General features: G+C 42.5%; 1 protein-coding gene across 4 annotated transcripts in view; it reads left to right on the forward strand.

Annotated features, from left to right (window-relative positions):
* Positions 1-18,449, forward strand: part of ABCC4 (ATP binding cassette subfamily C member 4) — a 242,767-nt gene that overhangs the window by 114,330 nt on the left and 109,988 nt on the right. The window lies entirely within an intron of this gene.

Below are 18,449 nucleotides of genomic sequence, written 5' to 3' on the forward strand. Positions count from 1 at the left end.
CACATTTAAGATCTGATTACATTTCAGTCTCTGAAAATGGAGGGAATGCCTAGAAGAAAATCACTGTGCATGTTGATTCATTTCCTATAAGAAGCATCACTAATATTTTTCTCCTAGCAGAGAAAATCTGAATATAGGGGGCATATAATCTTATTCCATTTTATGTGGGGGGGGGGAACTGATGTGCACTGTGCAGAATGATTTAGGAATCTGTTGCGAGGCATTTAAAATGCCCCACATTCTGTGTAAACATGTTTAAATGTTATGGCATAAAACATTGGCTGTATTTACATAGTGTGAGGCTATGTCACCTGTGTGAAAGAGCTTACCTGGAATGCCCTTTAATGTGAGACAGGCTGTGGTATTTGTTTAATTAGTTGAGAACTCTTGTATGTACTCTGACTGTGAGGTTTCCTTAAAATGATATTAAGAGTTAATTAAAATCCAATGTTGATACAGTGTAAACACCACCTTTTATAAAAGTGTCTAGCTTTGGAGCTTTGCCAAGGTGGTGAGGGCCTTTGGCCTTGTCTTGCATCTGAAACTAGTGTCTTTGACCTGGGTTCCTGTGCATAGTTGGTTATCACCATACATCTCACCCTGGCCAGTGGAGTGGACTTGTGTGGCCCGGGGTGGCTTGCTTTGTGCAGATGGTAGTTGATAGGACCTACAGAAGCAGGAAGTCACCCAGATGGATCACTAGAGGAGCCTTGGAAGTGGCCGCTGACTGAGTTATGTGACAAAGGCCAAAGCACAGAGATCTTATTAGACAGGCAAATCTCAGCTCACATGTTATGGTTCAAAGTGTGGACTCCAGAGCCCTCTGCCTCTTTTCAGTCCTGGTGCGAGTGCTGGCTGGTTATAGTTGCATTCATATTCATGTACATTATTTTATTTCTTTGTACCTTGGTTTTCTTATCTGTAAAATGGAGCTACTATTCTTACTCACGATATCAAAATATTTTAAGAATTAAATAGGTTAATTAATACATCCTTGGTGCTTGAAATAGTGTTTTGCCACACGGTCAGTGCCTAATGAGGTTAGCCACAGTGCTGCTACCGTCCGCATCTCTGAACTTGAGTTTCCTCACCTGGGGGGTTGGGGGAATAACAACTGCTGTCCTTCCTGTTTCACATGATTGTTGTGAAGATTAAATAAGATAATTCTCATTTAAAGCATGTTTTATAGATTTATACAGCTCATATTGTTTAGTCCCGGCACTGTGTGAGAATTTTAAGTTGCAGAGGCCACACAAATGTATATTCTGATTATAGCTGTAGTTAGAAAGTGATTGGAAGATGTGTGTACTATTAATAGCTATAAGGTTGTTTTTCTTTGCTAGTTACTTTGAAAACTACAGTCATAAAATTTGGAGCATTAAGTGGGAGTGCATTTTTGTTATCACAGGTCTACGAACGCTTGTGTCTATAGTTAACCAGTGTCTCCATGGCCAAGACCTGTAGGCTTCTCTTCTTGCTGATTTATTTAGTATTCAGGGATTTGGGTACCTAATCTTAGAGCAGCATGCAGGCATTTATCTTACCACCCCTTCTAGATCTATTAGCAGGACTTCATCCCTTCTACAAAACAGAAGCTCAAATAAGTACTCCAAAGAGAAGCCTAGTTGGCCCAGAACATTTAGAGGTCATGAATTATTTACTTTTTTTACTGGTGGATTTAGAAAAAAATACATTGTAAAATTAAATTAAAAAAAAAATTTTAATGGTAGATGTGAAATTTTCATTTGGATGAAATTTTGCTCTTGTTGCAATGGTAAAAGGTTATCATTAACACATCCCCTTTAAAACACATCCCACTTAAAGAACAGACAAGGTTCATATTCACTATGTTCTTCCATCTAGAGCCACCTTAAAAAAAAATTTGGAGGGGAGCATTTTTCCATCTTCCCTTTAGTTGTCTGCTCTTAAGTTAGTGTGCTCATAGAGGGAGAGGACCATAAATGCCACGACAGGCTCTCAGCCATAGCTTTGGGCACTGGTGACTGATGGAGGAGCTATTTGTTAGGTTCTCATGGGGCCTCTCCTTGACTTGAATTGGAGAATAGGAGGCTCTAATGAAGCAGTAGTTGTGTTGATGGGCTGTGCCATCTGGTAGGCTGGAATTCCATTTATATTCTTCCTTTATGTTGTAACATGAAAGTTTTTTGAAGGCATTGTCGATGGGGCAAGTTGGGGGTGGTAAAGAGTATTGATAGAGAATTCTGAGAAAGGTAAAACACTGCAGTGTTTCTCAAAGTCAGCCTATCTCTTGCCAGAGTAAAATGTTTAACTCTGTTCTTCATCTGACGGCAGGTGGCCCTTGTGTTCCTTCAGTGTCCCTCTCTGCCAGTAGCAGGCAGTCTCTGCCTTAGACGTTACCCTCCTTCACTTTGCTCTCCTTCCCCTACAGAGTCCTTCGTTGTTGAGGGCTGGGTAGGGCTCTGCAACCTCCTGGTTCCCACCAAGTGCTGTTACTGTCTCATCTCTGTCACCTGGTATGGCGGCTGAGCTGCCTCACGAGGCTCATCCTCTGTGGCCTTCGCATGTTGGGTTCTGAGTGTCCTCGTGGAACTGCAGTTGATCTGTGGTTCCAGGATAGGATGAGATGGATTCTGATGGAAGGATAGGTGTAAAGTTTGAATCTTCTCTTTTCTTTTACAAAAATGTTTTTAAACTGTGGCAAAATGCACGTAAAATTTGCCATCTGCACCGTTTTTCACTAGAGCATAGCACACATTACAGTGTGATGGCATTAAGAGCATTGACGTTGCTGGACCACCATCGTCATCATCCACCTCCCCAAACTGAAACCCTGTAGCTGTTAATACTCACTACACCCCTCCCTCAGCCCCTGGTACCACCAACTTGCTTTCTGTGTCTATGAGTTAGACTCCTCTGGATGCCTCATATAAACGGGATCCTATAATATATTTTATTTCGTGATGACTGACTTCTTTCACTTAGAATAAGGTGCTTAAGGTTCATCTGTGTCACAGCATGTTCCAGATTTTCTTTTCTTTTTAAGGCTAATATTCCATCTTATGTATGTGGTCAACCCTCTGTAAGTTCTGTATCATAGAATAGTTGGAAAATATTTATAAAAAATAAAAAATGACAATGGGCAAAAATAAGACAAATGAACACATTAAAATATAAACACTATTGACATAGCATTTACGTTGTATTTAGATATTTCATGTTAAGTTTGATGATTTAAGGAATGTGGGAGAAGGTGTGTAGGTTATATGTAAACACTGTACCATTTTATATAAGGGGATTGAGCATTTTGGAGTTTAGTATCCATAGGTGGTGCTAGGCCCAGTCTCCTCATTTACCAGGAGTGCCAGCAGTACCGTATTTTATCTATTTGTCCACGATTGGATACTTGGGTTTCTCCCACCTTTTGGCTACTGTGAATAATGTTGTGGACATGGGTATACAGATACCTCTTCGAGTTCTCTGCTTCCCATATTTCTGGGCATATATCCAGACGTTGAATTGCTGCATCCTATGGGAATTCTGTTTCATATTTTGAGGAACCACCATACTGTTTTCCATCATAACTGCACTTGATCCCACGCAGAATATACAAGGGTTCTGGTTTCCCCACATTCCCCATAAAAGTTCTTGTTTTCTGATTCTTTTGAAAGCAGCCATCCTACAGGGGGAGAGATGGTGAGCAAATCCTTTATTTTCTCGAATCAGTAAGGTCTACAGGGTAACCCTGAGTTGTTGGTAGCAGGGAGTGTTATGTCCCCTGGCACCGTCGGGCAACACTTCTCTGAACACAGGAGCCTGTGCAGATCCTGAGCCCCGAGTCCCAGCGCCGGCTTCTCTGTTGCTTGTCTCCTCTTGTCGCCTTTCCTTGGCCTGCTTCCTCTTTTCTTTTCCTTTTTTTTAATCCTACACTTGAAAATTAGATCAAACGCTAACCTGCGTTCAGATTTATTTACAGTTTCTTAACTCTCTTCCTGTTTTCCTTTTGACAGGCTTGGCATAAGAAGTCCTTTTCAAGTAGTAAATTAATTTAGGTGGCAAGCACCCCACCTGAATTTTGTTACATGCTGGCAGTTTAGATAAATGGATATTATAACATCAGCACATTTCTGCCAACATGACCACACTGATTTGCAAGAGTCTATAAAAGTGATAACATTCTGTCAGTTTGGGGACTAGAAGGAGAAGAAGAAACCGGGACGTATTTTCTTATTTGTATTTATAGGTTGCCTGTGGGGAAGCTAGAAATGCCGCGTGGCAGTTTACACGGCTAAACACACGTGGAGAAAGATAAGGGACCCAACGTTTCTTTGTAGGCACACAGGGGAAGAGATAGGCCAGATGGGTGATTGTCAAGCTGTGTGTGGAGACACATTCTCTATGGAGACCAAAGATTTTTTCCCCCCTAAACTCACCATTTCCTTGAAGAATGCAGTCTATTTTAATGACTTTATTGATTTGACGATGGGTTACAATGTACTTTATTACCGCTGAAATGTTTCGTTCCTGTCAGCACTTAATGCGAATAAATCTACTTTGGCACCACTTTGATAGACTGTAAAACTGCTTATATTTGCAGGAAAATTTGTTTTGCCATGGTATGTTTATGTACAGACTCAGTGTGACTTCCCCCCGCAAAATCATTTTATGTTATAGTGTAATTGAGAAATAGCTACACCAGGGCAGTTAGCATCCTGTACAGTCACAGCAGCAGAAAACAAAATGTGGGGGTTGTGACGGAGGGATCATAGAAATAGGTTCGATATTGGTAATTAAAGTCCGTTCTTTAATATTTTATTTTTGCTACTGTATTTTTTGCAGTTGTGATACACCGCTTAGATATACTTTTAAAATAGTCAATAAAGAATATATCTTCACACTCACTGTTTAGTATGCATGTGAATTTTGTATTTTCTGTCCAGTAAGACCCAATAATAGAGAATCTTTATTTCCTATTGCCGTGTATGAGTAGAGATAAAATACATTTTGCCAATGTGTTTCCCATGAAGTTTCTTAAGTGTTTAATCAAAACAATGCCATATATATTTAGCTTTGATCTAGTATAATACGTTTGGGAGGGGGAGCTTATATATATATACAGCTCATCCTTACAATTTTTTTTACCAAATATTTCTTCCACTTCTAAAAATGTTGCCTGGAACAAATTTTCTTAAATGATGAGAAATACAATTAATTTTATTTATTTCCTTTTCAAATTTTTGTTTTTGAATGAATGATAAAAATAGTTACAACCCAGCATTTAACAAAGCTAATAGTAACCCTGCTCTAACGAGGGGCAAGTAACCAGGCTCATTTGCTCATACTTATCATCCTAGCCCTCTGGGAGGCTGAGGCAGGTGGATTGCTCGAGCTCAGGAGTTCAGGACCAGCCTGAGTAAGAGCGAGACCCTGATCTCTAAAAATAGCCGAACATTCTGGCAGTGTCTATAGTCCCAGCTATTCTGGAGGCTGAGGCAAGAGGATTGCTTGAGCCTAAGAATTTGAGATTACTATGAGCTATGATGCCAGGCTGCTCTGGCCAGGGCAACCTAGTGAGATTCTGTCTAAAAAGGAGGGGTGGGGGTGGGGGGCAAATATAATGGTTTACAACATGTGCAGTATAACTCCATAGAGAGCCCATTTTCAGCTCCTTCTGCTCTTTCTAATTCAGATTCGAATACACTATGAAGTGCAAAAATCATAGTTTAAAAAAAAAATAGCAGCATTAGTGAAGCTACAGAAATGCATGTAGTGCTAGTGTAGGCAAAAAAACCAGCCATAGAGAGCAATCCCGGTTGCCTTAATTCTTTTGCCGGTGGAAGAAATGAACTTGCAGGAAGGTAATAGTCCTTCTGAGAAGCAGGATTAAAAGTCTTTGGGAATTATCAGTGGAACTTAAAGTGGATCTCTGGGTTTTCAGGGGGAGTTGTGTTATAAAGGGACCTTTAATTTAAAGGAGCCAAGTTTATAAGGTGGGTTCAGGAAACCAGATTGTGAAGGAGTTTTTGCTGGGTAGACAACTTGTGCAGACCAGAGGTTTTGAGAGGGAGTAATCGTCTGCTGCTAGGAAATGGCCTCAGCTTGCCTTTGGAGTAGAAGGTAAGTCTGTGATTCATTTTTCTGCTCAGAGTGAATAAATATTTTTTTAATTTATTTTTATTGTTAAATCATAGCTGTATACATTAGTGCAATCAAGGGGTACAGTGTGCTGGTTTCATATACAATCTGAAATATTCTCATCAAACTGTTCAACGTAGCCTTCATGGCATTTTCTTAGTTACTGTATGTAGGCATTTGTATTCTGCATTTAGTAAGTTTCGCCTGTACCCATTCTAAGATGCACCGTAGGTGTGGCCCCTAAATATTTTAAGTGGGAGTGGCCAGCTGACCAGCTCTTTACTTTGTCAGTGGGGAAGAAAAGAGTTGCATAGCTACAGTGTTGAGAGCCAAAGGGGACTTGCAGATGCCTATGTGCATGGGAGCAGCTGAGCACATGCTGAATCATGCAGCTGAGCAGGCTGCTAAGTGCAGGACAAAAGAATATCACGCACAGAGGTTTGATGTCTTTTTATGGCAGAACAAAAGAGTTTGGATTCTTTCACGTTGAGTTTAGCCTAGCCATTGTGTGGCAGAGGAGGTTTAATGAATCATTGTTTAACTAAGATCCTGCCAAGTATTTGACCATTAAATAGTCCCCAGTGTGTATAGAGTTCTTCTCTGAAGGACTCTTATTTGACTGTGATTAATTGGCATCAAATTGTTATTTAATTACCTCTGCAGAAATCTAAGAGCAGTTTGTGTTCTGATTAAGTTATTTGATGTAATAACATGCATGGGGCTGGGAAGGTCAGCTCAGTCCTTAGGACACCTTGTTACCAACAGTGCCGCATGGGAGGTCCCCTATGTCTAAAACCGAGACACATCCTGGACTTTTGCCTTCTTTTCAGTATATAAAAAGAGCTTTGACAACTCAAACTTATTATAGCATAGGTCTGTAAAACTTTTTTTTTTAAGTGTTGAAATCCATTTTTAGTTATTTCATCAACTATTTTAAAATGGCAAGAGTTATTGAGGCGTCCTCAGTTCCCAGTTGAAATGTGTTACACATTCACCTGTGTCAGAGACACCCAAGGGGTGAGGTCAACCTGTTGGACACATTGAAAATTAAGGGTGAGGGAGAAGAAAGACAGGGGTTGTGTAAGTGGAGATGAGATCATCATGTGGAGGGGGATTTGAAATATGAGTGGGAGGCACCTGTGTGGATGGTGTGGGCAAGGTAGCAGAAAAGAAAAAAGGCAGGTATTAGAAAATAATTGTATACCAGAAGCCAGTATACACGAGCATTTCAAATAGAGGGCAATTAATTAGCAGGGTCAGATGCTACAGGAAAAATCAAGATCTATGAGGATGGGGGACAAATGGGCTTTTCATTTTAGAAACAGATGACTGGTGAACACTGGTGCAGAGAGCAGCTGGAGCCCACCTGGAAGGGCTTTGAACAGGTTATGATCCCCTGTAAGAGGAGGTGGATGGCATGATAAGAGATAATATGTATCGTTAGCTTTTTATAACTGACAGGACAAGTAGGACTGTAGCACTTACAGTAATGTTTCTAGTTCTTAAAATTTCATGTGCCTTTTTAATGAAGTAGTACAGTAGTTGAAAATGTTTAGCCCCCCCCCTCCTGCTTATTATTGCTGTACTTAAAAAAAAATTGCAACAAAGGTTCATGAATTTATATTTTAGACAGCTTAGCCAGTTTGGTGCACTGTCTGTTCCCAGATATTAAAACGATGCCCTGGAGATGGAACTGGCGATGAGATTTGGGTGTTGGTTAATCTGTTTGCAGTGCACCTGTTACATAGGGTGGGGAGCGGGAGGGCCCATTGTTTTCCAGTTCAGTCACGTTCTCATACACGTGTTTTGCTGTCCTATTTTTGAACATTAAGTATCCTTGGATGTGGAGTGGAGATTAAAGGAGCTGATTTCGCATGAATGGTATTCGTTTCCATTCAGCATAATCTCAGTTGTTGAGTCTGATTTCTGTCTTTGTGGAAGTGGGAATTCATTGTTAAGATGAATGCTGTACACATAGGTATTGCTGCTGGACTCTGGGAAGACATTCTTCAGACTGCTGCATATTTCTAGGCCTTTGTACCCCTGGCCCCCACCCCCTCCCACCCCCGAATACTCATTCTTCTAGCGATAATTCTGTAAGCATTTAGTCATCAATTCCGTGGAGGAGTGCTAGAGAGAGGAGAACATTCCTATGGCAGGAGAGGTCAAGTGATCGTCATTTTCCTGTTCTTTTAGAATGAGAGTTTGTTTTTTTTTTTTTTAATTTCCAGTTAATATTAAGGCACAAACAATTAGGTTGCAGTGTTTTCATTTGTTCTGTAGCTGAGTCCTGCTCCCAAGAAGTGTGCCATATACCCTTACATTGTGCACATTAGGTGGGAACAGCATGAGAGATCCTTAACTGGAGCTTGTGGGCTCGACTTCCTGTGGTTCCTGGTTTAAGAATCTCCTGAAATCATACACAAACTGATTTGTGGGCATTTTCTAGCAGACTGTAGCGTTGACCTTCCTGGCAGTGTTTCAGAGCTGCCGTGTCAGAGACCCCATCCCTATGCCTGTGCAATGGTCTGACCCTCCCTGAAGATATGTCAGGAGTGAGCTAGACTCACTTCTGCATGGTATTAAGCCATTTGTGAGATCTGTGGGTTAATGAAGTGGCCTGTCTTCCTAACTTTTTTCCGTTTGATGCTTAGGAAATATAAAATAATGATCACTTGCTGTGACGAAGCATTTATTTTTATTTTTATTTATTTATTCATTGTTAAATCATAGCTGTGTACATTAGTGCAATCAAGGGGCACAATGTACTGGTTTCATATACAATCTGAAATATTCTCATCAAACTGTTCAACGCAGCCTTCATGGCATTCTCTTAGTTACTGTATGTAGACATTTGTATTCTGCATTTAGTAAATTTCGCCTATACCCATTCCAAGATGCACCGTAGCTATGGCCCCATCCATCACCCTCCCTCCCCCCTAACGTCCCCCCTCCCTTTCCCTTCCTTGGCCCTTTCCCCATAGTCTTGTGCTATAGTTGGGTTATAGCCTTCATGTGACAGCTATAAATTAGCTTCATAGTAGGGCTGAGTACATTGGATACTTTTTCTTCCATTCCTGAGATACTTTGCTAAGAGAATATGTCCTAGCTCCATCCATGTAAACTTGAAAGAGGTAAAGTCTCCATCTTTCTTTAAGGCTGCATAATATTCCATGGCATACATGCACCACAATTTGCTAGTCCATTCGTGAGTCACTGGGCATTTGGGCTTCTTGTGACGAAGCATTTATAGCTGCTCCAGCAAAATGGTTTCCTGAGGCAATGTGACAGTAATTCAAGTAATTTAATTTTGAGGTGGGGTTATTTTTAAATGTTTTACTTTAATTAATGTTAGGCAAGAGAGAATTCCTGGAAATTCTTCTAACCAGGAGTGATAATTCAAAAGATTTGGCACCCAGTAGAGCAGGCATTAGCCAATCAGAGAGCCTGGGCTGCTGTGGCTGGGTTGGCCACAGCCATTTGTGCCAGCCTGATACTGGCCCTGCCTGGAACTTTGTTGGCTTATCCTGATTAATAGATATTTCATACAATTTGCAAATGTTTCCAGTAATGTAGCTCCATGTCATAGACATGTGGGACATCAACACCCTTCTCCGAATCTTTTTAAGACTGTGTGTGAGTCCCAGCTTGGCTGCTGTGCAGCTGGGTGCCCTTGAGTTAAGTTCTTCGTACCTCCGAGGCTCAATTGCCTCTTTTTTAATAGGGCAGTGATCTCTGTGCTGCGGTTTGGAGGTGATGTGTGTGCTGTACTGAACATGGTTTCTCTTACTTCCTTAGTGCTATGTGGAATGTTCTCCTTGACAGCCATGCATGAGAGACCAGAAGGCCCACAAGAAACAAAGCTTGTCTGGATCTCTGCTGCCTGCAGTGCAGGCACAGTGACGGGTTGGTGGGGGTCCGTCTGTGCTCACAGAGGCTGGGCAGGGTGTGTCTCCACATCCAGCCTAGGTCAGACGTGCAAAAGTCCCTCTGCCCACACTCGATGCTTCCTCCTGACAGGCACGGCTTTGAAGAGCCACAACGAAAGGGCATTTTCAGCAACACTGAAAGGCCCTGCAACACTGCACCCTCCCCCTATTCTGCACACCGTGGGTCATGCCTTTCCTGCCAGCTAGACATGTAGTTGTCATTCCTTTGTCCTCTTCCCCCCTCTAGTCCTGCTGGATGTCATCTCTCTGGACAAACTCTGTGCCCTTCATCCATGCATTCTCTGCCCTCCTTCCAAATTCTTAGGCTGTGTGTGCCCCAAAGGGCTGATCCATACAACTCATATCACTGGGAACGCCCCCTGCTATTGTGCCGGCCCCAGTGCCACCCGTCTCATGTGTGTCCCATGCCTCTAATTTGAGCTGCTGGGTGGGTGCTCACGTTGTGATGTGTCACTGTGCACGGTGTCTTCACTTACTTGTAGCCTATTAAGGTCCTACCACTGTAATAGATTATAGAATAGCAGAAAGATACCCAAGTCCATTGTAACTCACCAAAGAAGTCAAATTTGGATTCTAAATAGCAAGTTCTGATAAGGGGTTAAAGGTGTTTTGCCTAATTGGTGAGCAGGAGAGAATGAGTTCAAAGTCAGAGAATGGTGTTACCTAGAAGAAGAACTTAAAGCTGGATGTAGAGAACAGATTAGGAGGTTGCCCTTTACCTGGAAGGCATTTGCCTTTTTATAAGTCATCTAGTTTGAACGGTCCCACCTGGTATCTTCTTGGTGGGGAAAAAATAAGAAACATCTCATTAGAAAAGGAAAGAACACACACATACACGTTACAAAACATAGTTTCTCTAGTTTATCTGTTGTGTAATAAAAACATTGAAAGTACTGTTCCTAATATGTCTTAATTATATGAAAAGGCAAGAGGCTACCAGATTTTGCAAACACAGCATAATTGTTCCTTCATGTGGCCATAGGAGAACTAAGATCCCTGGTTGCTTTTCTACAGGGATTTCTGTCTCTACTCCCAAGAGATACAAAGACTCCAAAATGTTAGATGTCCCCCTGGCCCTAACATCGGGGACCTGTGTCTCTTAATCCGTTAGCCCGTCTGTGGCTTTCCCCACCTTTTTCTTTCCCACAAATCAGTTTGTGTGTTTTTTCCTACCACACTGCTGTCGCTGGAGTGTGCAGGAGACATGGCCAGGCCCTGCCACCTAGAACACAGTTCTGGCTTTCTTTGGCATGTAAGCTGGGGCGGGAGGTAGGAAGCGAAAGACAAGCAACATAAGGTCATTCCCCCCCTTAACATGTATTTGCTGTGACAAGAAAGGACGCCTCTAGGAGGGTCTGTCTGGGGGACAGTAGGCCTCTTCCTCAGCACAGTGTGCCAGCATTAGTGTGTTAATAAAATGGGTAGGATGTACCCTTTGGATTCTTCATTTAAATAAAATTTCTTCTATATGACTTTCTCATTAGGTTCTGGGGAAGAGTTCCTAGGTTAGGCCATGGTTAGGTTGTAACCTCTGGATCGGATCATGCATGATATTCTGAATTATCCGGGCCTTGCACTTCCTCCCCTGTCTGTCCCTGCATCTGCTTATCTGCCCTGCTCAGAAGCTTCCCGGGGTCTGCGGGCTGCACACCCAAACCTCCCTCCTTTATCTGCCATCTGCCACCCCCCTCAACACCTGGGGCTGCGTCTTTCCTCACCTGCTTTTTTCCTTCTTTGAGATGCTTGGATTCATTTTGACTCCCTGACACTTAATATGTGTACCAATAACCTACTGTTGACTGGCAGCCTTGCTGATAACATAAATAGTTAATTAGCACATAGTTTGTGTGTTATGTATATTATGTACTGTATTTATACAGTGAGTAGCTACAGAAAAGAAACTTTGTGTGTGTGTGTGATTTTATAATTTTATTTGATGTTTCTGACAATGATCAGTTAGTTCTCATCCACGTTGACTGTAGATTTCTGAAAGTGGTAACAGGTACATAGGTAACCAAAGTATAGAGCTTGTTTGGTGAATCTTCATCTTCATTGCGTTTTCTAGATAACCACACACAGATACGGTATGGGACATTCCTTATGCCTTTGGCCCAGACTGCTTTGTTAAGCCTGGTATCAATGCACACATCTGGAGTTCCCATCTTTTTCATGGCAAATTTCTGGATCGCTTTGAGTGCCCGAGGGGCACGCTTCTGGAAGCCCACTCCATGGATACACTTGTGAATATCGATAGTGTATTCTTAAGTCACCATCTCGTTGATTGCAGACCGGCCCTCCTTCTTCTTGCCACCCTTCTTTGCGGGAGACATTCTGCAGGGCCCACGTTGGAAAGAAAGAACGTGAGGGATTGTGGGAGGAGGAAAGGGGTGGGTGCAAGTACAACTTCCAGGTCGTCTGGTGAGCCCCAGAAACTGTTTGTTTTTTTTTTTTTTGTAGAGACAGAGTCTCACTTTCTGGCCCTCGGTAGAGTGCCGTGGCCTCACACAGCTCACAGCAACCTCCAGCTCCTGGGCTTAAGCGATTCTCTTGCCTCAGCCTCCTGAGCAGCTGGGACCACAGGCGCCCGCCACAACGCCTGGCTATTTTTTGGTTGCAGTTTGGCCGGGGCCGGGTTTGAACCCGCCACCCTTGGTATATGGGGCCAGCACCCTACCGACTGAGCCACAGGCACCGCCCAGAAACTGTTTTTTTAATAATTATTTTTTTGAGACAGAGTCTTACTTTGTCACCCTTGGTAGAGTGCTGTGGTGTCATATAGCTCACAGTAACCTCAAATTCTTAGCCTCTCCAGTAGCTGGGACTACCGGTGCTCGCCACAACATCTGGTGATTTTTAGAGATGGGGTCTCGCTCTTGCTCAGGGTGGCCTTGAACCCTTGAGCGCAACCAGTCCACCCGCCTCATTCTCCCAGAGAGCTAGGAGTACAGGTGTGAGAAACTATTACTAGACAATCATAAGGAAGAGAAAATGTTATTTTTTTAAGTGGACATGTGTCATTGTAAAAGTCATCTTCCTTCTCAATGTTGAGTAGGCTGAGGAACAGAAGGAACAAGAAAGAAGGGTGGTCTTGCTGACTCAGGTGGCAGAGGTGGAAGAAAATCCAGGTATAAAGGCACAGTCCAGACCACTGTTTTTCTAGGGTCAACTGTACGTGACCTCCAGGTAAGCTGCTCACTAGATTATGCTACAAGAACACACACTGGGCGGCGCCTGTGGCTCAGTGAGCACGGCGCTGGCCCCATGTACCGAGGGTGGCGGGTTCAAACCCAGCCCCGGTCAAACTGCAACAAAAAAAATAGCCGGGCGTTATGGCGGGCACCTGTAGTCCCAGCTACTCAGGAGGCTGAGGCAGGAGAATCGCCTAAGCCCAGGAGTTGGAGGTTGCTGTGAGCTGTGTGACGCCACGGCACTCTACCGAGGGTTACAAAGTGAGACTGTCTCTACCAAAAAAAAAAAGAACACACACTGACTCGAGGGAAACCAGGAAGCAAGTTAGACTCGTCTCTCACTGAGCGAGATGTCAGAAAAACTGTGCCTTAAAACATGACGTTGCCTGCATTGTTGCTGAGAGTGCACTTGAGTCTTACTTTGGGCCTGTTTCTTTCTTTCTTTTTTTTTTTGAGACGGAGTCTCAAGCTGTCACCCTGGGTAGAGTACAGGGTGTCATAGCTCACAGCAACTCCAACTCTTGGAGTCCAGCATCCTCTTGCCTCAGTTTTTCTATTTTTAGTAGGGATGGGGGTGTGTGGTATGTGTCTCGCTTTTGTTCAGGGTGGTCTCAAACTTGTTAGCTCAAGCAGTCCACCTCCCTTGGCCTCCCGGTGTGCTAGGCATGAACCACAAAGCCACCATGCCTGGCCTTGTATTTACATTTTTTTTTTTTTTTGAGGTAGTGTCTCACTTTGTGGCTCTTGATAGAGTGCTGTGACATCATAGCTCACAGCAACCTCAAACTCTTGGGCTCAAGCGATTCTCTTGCCTCAGCCTCCCAAGTAGCTGGGACTACAGGTGCCTGCTACAACACCCGGATATTTTTAGAGACGAGGTCTCACTCTGACTCAGAGTGGTCTCGAACTTGTGAGCTCAGGCAGTCTACCTGCCTCAGCCTCCCAGATGCTAGGATTACAGGCATGAGCCACTGTGCCCATCCCCAGGCCCAGTTTTAACAATTTAGTTGTATGGGAGGGAGGCGGAGCAAGATGGCAGCCGAGTAACAGCTTCCCTGCATCTGGGCACTGTGAGTCTGGGGAGATAGGACTCCAGGCATCTCTGGCTGGTGGGAACTGCCTATCATCACTCCTATGAGGATACAGGGAGTCAGCGAGAGACTTCTGGACCCCAAGAGGAGGACTAAAACAGTGGAAAACCGGCAAGTGGTCGCGTAGTTCAATCCGTCTAAACCCGCCCACAACTGTAAGTTCAGTAGCAGCGAGACTGCAAACCAGAAAGGCCTTACCTGTGAACTGTTTTGGTGTCTTTGGACTTGGCACTCAGCTGAACTGCCTTGGGGAGAGCCTGAGCGGGAGTGCAGAGAACTTTGGCCGTTGTCTAGGGCCCCAATCTGAGCCGCTGAGCCAGACGGAGCTAATAGCGTTTGGCGGTGGGTCACACGGAACCATTGTCAGTGATCTGCCCCGGCAAGCTCCGCCCTCAGGGTCGCAGAGCTAGAAACGGGTGGGAGCTGGTAACCCAGCAACCAAGTAGCCTAAGGGTGGGGTCTGAGCCGCCTTGCAGCCCTAACCCTCAGGGGCAGAGTGAGACTGGTTTTGGCACACTGAGTAAGTGGATAGCCACTTCAGCAGTGATTCCAGCGAGAAAGCTGGGAAAGCTTCTGCTCAGCAAGTTTACAAGTTCAAAGTGCCTTTTAAGTGGGCTGAAGAGAGATTTAGGGTGTCTACCTGCTAGGGTTTGAGAAATCAGCAGCCTCCAGTCGTATCAGAACTGTGATTAACATCTCATACCCCAGAAGACCACGTGTTGCCCAGACAATATTCAGTAACATATACAAACTGCTTTGTTTTTGGTTGTGTATTTTTTTCTTTTTTTTTTGTTTGGTTGTTTTTTGTTTATTTTGACGTTGTTGATGTTCTTTTCTTTTTTAATTTCAATCTTTTCCATACAGATCCCTTTTTCTTTCTCAATTTTTCTAGTTTAATTATAATTTCCCATTGCTGCCTTTTTTAATAACAAGAACTTCATTTTTCCTAGTGTTTCTACTGCTATCATTTGGTTTTTCACCCAATTTTATCCCCATGAAGTTTTCTGTTTGCTTGTTTTGGTTTGATTTATAGCATTTTTGTCTTTCCTCTCTACTTGGTGGAGGTGGGGTACTGTGTCTGATCAGGTTAGCAAAGAAACGCTGACCTCAAGGGAACCACCCAACTGGGCACCCCCAGAAGGTGGGGTTTTTTTAAGGTTGTGTCAAAGTACCCTACTGTACACCTATATTGCCCTGTCTCACTCTTTCTGTGCCTCTCTTCTTTTTGTCAATATTCCTTATACCCACCCCTTCTCCTTTCTCTATCTTTCTTTTTTTTCTTATCACTCGGTCCTCCTTTCTTTCATCCCTTTTTTGCTCTTCAACCTTCTCACCCTTCTGGTCCTGTAACCCTTAGTCCACAGGCACAAGAACTTAAAGAGCAAGAGGAAGTGAAAGGAAAATTAGGGCAAGGAAATAGATAAAAGAAATCACTCATGAGGAAGAATCAGCAGAAAACTCCAGGCAACATGAAGAACCAGTCTAGAACGACCCCACCAAGGGACCATGAGGTAGCTACTGCAGATGATTCCACCTGTAAAGAAATGTTAGGAATGACAGAAAGGGAATTTAGAATACACATGTTGGAAACAATGAAAGAAATGATGGAAACAATGAAGGAAATTGCTAATAAAGTGGAAAATAACCAAAAGGAAATCCAAAAACAGAATCAAATAAGAGATGAACGATATGAAGAATATAAAAAGGATATAGCAGAGCTGAAGGAACTGAAACACTCAATTAGGGAACTTAAAGATGCAATGGAAAGTATCAGCAACAGGTTAGACCATGCAGAAGAAAGAATTTCAGAGGTAGAAGACAAAGTTTTTGAGATAACTCAGATAGTAAAAGAGGCAGAAAAGAAGAGAGAGAAAGCAGAACGTTCACTGTCAGAATTATGGGACTTTATGAAGCGTTCCAACATACGAGTTATAGGAATTCCAGAAGGGGAAGAAGAATGCCCCAGAGGAATGGAAGCCATACTAGAGAATATTATAAAAGAAAATTTCCCAAACATCACCAAAGATTCTGACACACTGATTTCAGAGGAATATTGGACCCCAGGTTGCCTCAACTCTAACCGAGCTTCTCCAAGACACATTGTGATGAACCTGTCCAAAGTCAAGACAACAGAAAAGATTTTGCAAGCTGCCAGGAGTAGGCACCAGTTGACTTACAGGGGTAAATCCATCAGAGTGACTGCAGACTTCTCCAATGAAACTTTCCAAGCAAGAAGACAATGGTCATCTACCTTTAATCTGCTTAAACAGAACAATTTCCAGCCCAGAATTCTGTACCCTGCTAAGCTAAGCTTCAAAATTGATGGTGAAATCAAATCATTTACAGATACAGAAACATTGAAGAAATTTGCCACAACAAGACCAGCTCTACAGGAAATACTTCAACCTGTTCTGCACACTGACCACCACAATGGATCAGCAGCAAAGTAAGAACTCAGAAATCAAAGGACAGAACCTAACCTCCACACTGATGCAAAAGATAAAACTAAGCAATGGACTCTCACCAAATAAGACGAATAGAATACTACCACACTTATCAATTATCTCAATAAATGTTAATGGCTTGAATTCCCCACTGAAGAGACATAGATTGGCTGACTGGATAAAAAACACAAGCCATCCATTTGCTGTCTGCAAGAAACACACCTGGCTTCAAAAGACAAATTAAAGCTCCGAGTCAAGGGTTGGAAGACAATTTTTCAGGCAAATGGAATTCAGAAGAAAAGAGGAGTTGCAATCTTATTTTCAGATACATGTGGATTTAAAGCAACTAAAGTCAAAAAAGACAAAGATGGTCACTTTATATTGTTCAAGGGAAAACTACAACAAGAAGACATTTCAATTCTAAATATTTATGCACCCAATTTAAATGCTCCCAGATTCTTGAAGCAGACCTTACTCAGTCTGAGCAATATGATATCTGATAATACCATCATAACAGGGGACTTTAACACACCTCTTACAGAGCTGGACAGATCCTCTAAACAGAAACTAAACAAAGATATAACAGATTTAAATGAGACCCTAGAACAACTATGCTTGATAGACGCATATAGAACGCTCCACACCAAAGATAAAGAATATACATTCTTCTCATCACCCCATGGAACATTCTCCAAAATTGATCATATCCTGGGACACAAAACAAATATCAACAGAATCAAAAGAATTGAAATTTTACCTTGTATCTTCTCAGACCATAAGGCACTAAAGGTCGAGCTCAACTCTAACAAAAATGCTCGACCCCACCCAAAGGCATGGAAATTAAACAATCTTCTGTTGAATAACAGATGGGTGAAGGAAGAAATAAAACAGGAAATCATTAACTTCCTTGAGCATAACAACAATGAAGACACAAGCTACCAAAACCTGTGGGATACTGCAAAAGCAGTTTTGAGAGGAAAATTCATCACTTTAGATGCCTACATTCGAAAAACAGAAAGAGAGCACATCAACAATCTCACAAGAGATCTTATGGAATTGGAAAAAGAAGAACAATCTAAGCCTAAACTCAGTAGAAGAAAAGAAATATCCAAAATCAAATCAGAGATCAATGAAATTGAAAACAAAAGAATCATTCAGAAAATTAATGAAACAAGGAGTTGGTTTTTTGAAAAAATAAATAAAATAGAGAAACCATTGGCCAGACTAACTAGAAATAGAAAAGTAAAATCTCTAGTAACCTCAATCAGATACGATAAAGGGGAAATAACAACTGATCCCACAGAGATACAAGAGATCATCTCTGAATACTACCAGAAACTCTATGCCCAGAAATTTGACAATGTGAAGGAAATGGATCAATATTTGGAATCACACCCTCTCCCTAGACTTAGCCAGGAAGAAATAGACCTACTGAACAGACCAATTTCAAGCACTGAGATCAAAGAAACAATAAAAAAGCTTCCAACTAAAAAATGCCCTGGTCCAGATGGCTTCACTCCAGAATTCTATCAAACCTTCAAGGAAGAGCTTATTCCTGTACTGCAGAAATTATTCCAAAAAACTGAGGAAGAAGGAATCTTCCCCAACACATTCTATGAAGCAAACATCACCCTGATACCAAAGCCAGGAAAAGACCCAAAC

The sequence above is a fragment of the Nycticebus coucang genome, chromosome 15, assembly GCF_027406575.1.
Source record: "Nycticebus coucang isolate mNycCou1 chromosome 15, mNycCou1.pri, whole genome shotgun sequence".
In the NCBI taxonomy this organism is placed as follows: Eukaryota; Metazoa; Chordata; class Mammalia; order Primates; family Lorisidae; genus Nycticebus; species Nycticebus coucang.